Source organism: Ursus arctos, unplaced genomic scaffold (genome assembly GCF_023065955.2).
Source record: "Ursus arctos isolate Adak ecotype North America unplaced genomic scaffold, UrsArc2.0 scaffold_14, whole genome shotgun sequence".
Classification (NCBI taxonomy): Eukaryota; Metazoa; Chordata; class Mammalia; order Carnivora; family Ursidae; genus Ursus; species Ursus arctos.
The window spans coordinates 28,163,801-28,170,274 of record NW_026622808.1 but is presented as its reverse complement, the minus strand read 5'-3'; positions in this window follow the sequence as shown (position 1 = coordinate 28,170,274).

Sequence of the window (6,474 nt, the reverse complement as noted above, 5' to 3'; positions counted from 1 at the left end):
TCATAGCTCCTGCCACGGCTTGACATTAGATTACCTATTTTTCCAGTGGTTCCCACCCCAAAAATGTTGGGCGCCTCTCAGATCTGCAGTTGGCCCAGCCCCACCAGGGCGGTGGTCATCCTCGGTGTGTGGAGGGAAGGGGGAGCCAGGCAGGGGAATGGCTGTGTCTGGGTCCTCTCCACCTGACCCAGAGCTATAAGGACGCGGTGGGGACTTGGAGTGACCTACAGCTCCCTGATCAGGGTTGACCCTCAGTTCAGGCAACAAGGCCCCGCCGGAGGTCAGTGAACAGTGGGCAAGCCAGTCCAGGGCCAGGGGTCGGTGCCAGGTAGCTTGCCCTGGGGGCCTCCAGCTCCTGAGGTGGCCTGTGAGTCCCCTATCACCACAGGTACTCATGGTTCTCAGGGCCACCTTGTCCCCACCAGTCCCAACAGTGCTGCCCTGGGAGATTGTCACTCTGGGTTCCTTGTAGATATGTATAGGGTCACCTTTTTCTTCATCCAAGGAGACCAAAGACTAATTAGTTCTAGTCCCCAGCCAAGGACTGAGAATCCCATTGAGAATACTTTTACGTCTCCCTCTCTCCCTGTCTCCCTGAGGTCTCTTGCCTTTTCCAGCTGGTGTCTCTTAACTAGTTTGTTTCATGCTCTCTGGGTCTCTGGCTGTTTCTTTCTTCCTCCACCAGACTTTCCCTCCCTCACGCCCTGCTCTCTCTCCCTCCATCTCCCTCCGCCTTTCTCCCGGGATCTCCCTTTGCTCTCAGCTATTTCTTTGCTCTGGCCCTCCTATCTGGAGATTAATCGGGTGTTGCCTAGAACCTCGGGGCTGGCCCCTTGGCCTCGACCTACCCGTCCATCAAATGGGCTTGTCCTAGGGCCCGAGTCAGGGGCGGAGAGGAGTTGAGCCGGCCTTGGCGCTTCCCCTCCTCAGCTCCGGGAAGCCCTCCAGGGCCCGGCAGGAAGGGGTTAACCGCGAGCCGCCCCCCCCGCCCCCCCCCCCCCCGGCTCTGCATTTAATTAGCGGCCCCGCAGGGGCGCGGAGCTGGGCCAGTGGGGGGAAGGGAGGGAGAAGGGAGGCGAGGGGATCGGGGAGAGTGGAGAGGTTAGAAATGGAGGGAGAGGGACGAGAGGGGGCGGAGGTAGGGAGGATAAAAGGGGGACCCGGAGTCAGCCGTGGATTCGAATCCCGTCTCGCTAGTGTCTCCCCACTCGTACCTCTCCCTTCTGGGTTGACTTCCCCGCCCCTCGGCATGGGAAACCCCTCGCACCCCACTCCTTCCGGAAGGCCGAGCAGTGAGTCCGCAGTTAAATGTCAGCTTTCCTTCACTGGTCCGTTTGAGGAAACTGAGGCCCACGAAGGTGGGGCGACTTGCCAGGGCACAGCTCTGGGGCGCCCAGCGCTTAACTGGGCAGTCTTGTGGGGATTTGTCTACATGCTGGAAAACAAAACAAAACACAAAACACCAGTTCGTCGCAGTTGCAGCCCAGTGACCCTGGGGCTGTCACGGTGTAGGCCAGCGCAAGCGAACGACTGGGAGAGGGCGACGGTGTGGGACATAAGCGGCCTGCGGCTGAGGGACGGGAACCTGGAGTCCTGACGCCCAGCTTCAGTCTCAGCTAGGCCACTCGCTTCTCCGGGCCTCAGTTTCCCCTCTGCGCAGCGTCGGGGGAGCTGGAGGGCGGACCCTGCCCAGCACCACACCCACGACTTCCAGCGCGGCGTGGGTCACCGGCCCGGCGCCCGAGTCTCCGAGTCTACGCGGCCCCGCCTCGCCTTGACGTCGGCGCTGACGCCACACGCCCCCCTCGCCACTGGGTCCGGCCGCAGCGCGGGGTTAACTCTGCGGCTGCTGCCGGCCGCGCGGAGGCCCTCCAGATCCTTCCCCTACCCCCTGCCGGAGGAGGGGCCAGGCTGGGGGGTGGGGGTAAAGACAAGGGGCAGGTCCTGGGCAGGCCCAGCCGCCCTGCGAGGCGGGAGGTTCAGACCAGCCTCCAGGTCTTTGCCTGCGCGGTTCCCTCCGCCTGGAATGCGCCTCCCTCCCCGGTCCAAGTCCGTGTTTACAGCGACGTCTCTCCCTCCGGCCCGGCCCTGACCCCTCCGGGCCTGGGAGTGTCCTTGTCGGGCTTGGTCTCCTCGGGCCTGGGGCGGGGTCCTCTCTCCCAGAAATCCATTGTTTCAAGGTCGAGTTTCTTCCCCCCATTTTTCAGATGAGAACCATCGGAACCCAGAGAACTTAGGTCACCCAACGAGGGGCCGCACCGCCCTGGCCGAGCCCCAGTTCTTGGGGCTCCCAGCCCCCACTCCTGTCGCCCCCCCCATCCTCGCGGCGGGGGAGGGGACCCTGCAGGCCCCGCCCTGCCCCAGGGGAAGTGAGAATGGGGGGCCCTCCCCCGCACCCTCACCACTTCCTCCCGAGGAGAGGCGGTGGCGAAGGAAGGGGGGAAGCGGGCGGGCGAGGGAGTTCACGGTGGCGGCCTCAGGTTCCGAGTGTTGGGGGGGGGGTCTCTGCCTCCCCACGCCCCGGAGACGCAATCCGGGTGTTTATGTGTCTCGCGTGCCGGGAGGCCCCCCACCCAAACCTGCTCTTAACTTGGAGCCCCTTCCTAATCGACTGGGACTCTGCCTGCTCCTTCCCGCTCCGGAGGCCCAGCCGCCACCGCTTCCCTGCTGCCTGCCTCGCCCCCATTCAATCTGCTCCCCCACTGGGGCCCCGGCTCCTTTTCTCGGCCCTCTGTCCCGCAGCTCACGGTGAGCGGGGCCAGCTGTATTCCAGTCTGCCCTCTGAAAATGGGGGGCATGGAGCCATTCTTTGCTCAGAGCCTCAGTTTGTCCCTCTGAAAAATGTAGACCGATGTCCCTCTTAGCACTGCTGGCGTGGGGGATATTAAGGAAAAATGTGGGGAGTGGGTTTACCATCTTGGCAGCATGGATCCATCCTCTCATCCATTAATTCACTCATCCATTCATTACTTCGCCAAATCGTCCATTACATCATTCACTCATTAATTCATTTACGTATTTAATTCACACTTACTGATTCACACATTCCCCCCCTCCCCAATCCCTGGGCAGCCTGGGCAGGACGTCAGAGGCCCACAGCTCATTGCAGAAGGGGCCACAGGACTGTGGGTGGGGACAGCCCCAAGGTCTTGGGGAGGAAGTGTGAGCTTCTACTTACCTGAACCAACCTGAAGTCTCCCCAGAGAGGCCCTGTGGGGTCCCACCCCCAAGAGGCTGCTACCTGCCACCACCACCGTCATTTGTCCCCAAAAATGGGTCAGTAAAGTCAAAGGCCCTGGAAGGATGCTGGCGGATGCAGGCAAACCCCATTAGTAGTAGGTGCTCACTCCCAAGGCTTGGCACATTATTGAGCACCTACTGTGTGCTGAGGCTGTCAGGGACAAAAACACCAAGTGGATCCCTGTGGCCCCTCCTGCACCCTTCTTGGCTTGTCTTGGGGCTTCCCTGCCTTTAATGCTTTCTGGATATTTTGGCATTCCCGCTCTGGGCCTGGCCCAGAGCGTTCCTGAGGAAGGAATTCCTGGGTTTTGCTCTCATTTCATCGTTTTTCAGTTTCTTTCTATTTATGGCAAGAGAAACTGGTTTTCCATTCTTGGTGGTGACATGAAGTTTCCCTTTTGAAATATATTTACTGAAATAAAAACAGAAAAGGGGGTCGACCTAAAGGAGAAATAGTGACATCAGCCTAAAACGTACTTCTTCATTTATAGTGGGTATTTCCTGTCTTGTACGGGAGTATCAGCTCAGGAGGTGATGAGGGATGGTGGAAAACCCTAGCCCAGCGCACAGGGCAGGGCACACAGCAGGTGCTCAGTAGAGGGTGGTGGAATGGATGAATGACGGTGCTGGAGGTTGGCCAAAAGAAAAACAAAATCAAGGCACATCAGCTTCTGAAGTTGGTTTAGCGAAGTCGAACTCACCACCCTCTGACCTCCAAACCTTCAGGTTTCCCCAAGTCTGCCTGGGAAAGGGCCTAACGTGGGCCTGGGTATACAACAGATGCCCATTAAATGTTCGCTGGATGAGCCCAGGAATCTTGCCCATCCTGGGGGTGGGGGAAAGTGGTGTGAGACGTTGTTTTCTCCTTTGCGCGGATGCCCTTCCGGGCTCACTCTGGCCGGTCAATCAGCGAACACCGGGCTGAGCGGCGCTTCCGGCCTGCGGGAGGCTGGGGACACTGCAGCCTCCGGCGCAGTCAACAGGACCGCCGGTCCTCAAGCAGGCTCTGTCACTCTGGTTCCATCAGTGCTGAAGGGAGCTGACGACGTGTCAGTTTCCTCGTCGGTAAAATGGTCTCGTGAGACTGGAAAGCGCCAGTGCCAGCCCGGAGGACTGGGTGTGGGTCCCCTCCCCGCGGCCGGCCAAGCACCTGCACAGGACGGGGAGGTGACTGTGGTTCCTGCTCCCGGCGAGGGCGGAAGCGGGGCAGGAGGGGAGGGGAGGGGCCACCGCCTTGGCCCGTAACCTGATCCTTAGGAATGCGCCGAGGCCAGATGCGCCCCCGGCCCCAAGCCGGCGCCCCTCCCCCGGCCCCCTCGCGGAGTCCCGCCACCCGGGGACTGTCCCCGCAAGCCCCACCCCCACCAGCCCATGGGTCCTAAGCGCCGGAGGACGTTCCCCATAAGCCCTACCCAGACCCGCGGGGCCCTGAGCGCATCCCTCGCATACCTCCCCCTTGAGAGGTTCCCTCCGCCTCACCCTTTCTGCTTCTTGCTTAACTCCTTTTTTTCTCTGTCTTTGGGGCTTTCCGTTTTATCAAGTAGATTTGAGTTCCCTGGGTCTTCAAATAAAGACTAAACATTAAACCGAGTTGTAAGTTGTTTTAAACAAGAAGAGTAATCTCAACGCTCTAGAGAGAGGCCCAAGAGCGGTGGGATTCGAACCCCGGCTGGGAGAGCCATGGGGGGTTAGCTTCAGCTTCCGTTCCGAACCCAGGGTAGGGGCTGGGGACGGGCTGAGTTTTCGTTTGGCCTAGACTGTGTAACTCGTGGGCAGATTCCGTGCCTTCCCTGGACACCGCTCTGCGAAGTGAGATAATGTCCTGAGACTCGTGGAGCTGCTGGGAGAGTAAGGGCGGAAAAATCAGGGTCTAGGCTGAGCCCTGTTACAGACTTCTCCCTCAACCCCATCTTCCAGGGCCACTGCCACTACATAGGACAAACATCACCCAGGCTCCCTTGGAAGCCTGCTTTCCTTCTCTCCCTCTGGCTTCCCCTGGCTCACCCAATCCAGCCCCACCAGCTCTCTCCATCAAAGTGGCCAGAGGGTGCCTACCCCAGGGCTTTTGCATTTGCTGTTCCACTGTCTGGGATGTTTGGCCTTCAAATTATCTCCAGCTCCTCCTTCATTCAGTATCATCTCCTGGGGTGCACAGCCCCAATTACCCAACTCTAAAACATACCGCCCCCCCCCCCCCAATCCATGGAGGGAACACCATTCTCCTTGAAGTTGTGTTTGACAGTTTCCTCCTTCAAATCCTGTGCTGGGAGGGTGAGGGTATCTGTGTCATTCACGTGTGTCCCCATCACTTGGCTCACAGTAGGTCCTCAGACGGTGTATAGGGAATGAATGAATGAATGAGAGAATGGGAGTTATCCCTAGTTCACTGTGTATGATTGGTTGGTGGATTTAGGGCTCCCCTTGACCTGCTTGACTAGGTGGGGATAGGGTTGGTCCAAATGGAAGAGCAGGACTGGGGTGTCCCAGAGGGCTCTCTTGCTAGGAGGAAGAAAAGGACAGGGAAAGGCGTTGGGTCAGAGGAAACAGCCAAGTGCTCTGCAGTGGAGACTGAAGGAACCAGGCCTTGAAAAGTGGAGCTGGCTGAGTCCACCCAGGGCAGCTCCCCATACTTAGGGGCCAAGAGAGGTCCTCTCTACCCACCCTCAAGGACCCACCCCTCCCCCATCTGGGGCAGACATAGCCCAACAAACATGGTGGGCAGGCTCAGCCACATGGTGGGGGGAGGGTCTACTTAGGGGACTCCTTGGGCCTCAAGTTAGAGAAGGCTTCTTGGAGGAGGAGACATTGTTGTTTTTTTTTTTTTTTTAAGTTTGTTTTTTTTTTTTTTTTTAAGATTTTATTTGACAGAGACACACAGCATGAGAGGGAACACAAGCAGGGCCAGTGGAAGAGGGAGAAGCAGGCTTCCCGCTGAGCAACTACCCCTAACCCAGGACCCTGGCATCATGACCTGAGCTGAAGGCAGATGCTTAATGACTGAGCCACCCAGGTGCCCGGAGACATTGGGTTCTGAAGCAAGAGTAAGAATTTGCCTGGAAGATAAGGAGGGGCACTCCAGGCTGGGGGAACTCCAGACCAACAACCATACACAGTTAAGTTTGGCATAATAATAATAATAATAATAATAATAATAATAATAATAATGTGAAACACTTATAGAAAACATTTATGAGTTCTTACTATTTCTCCATAATCCAATACAAATCACAATAG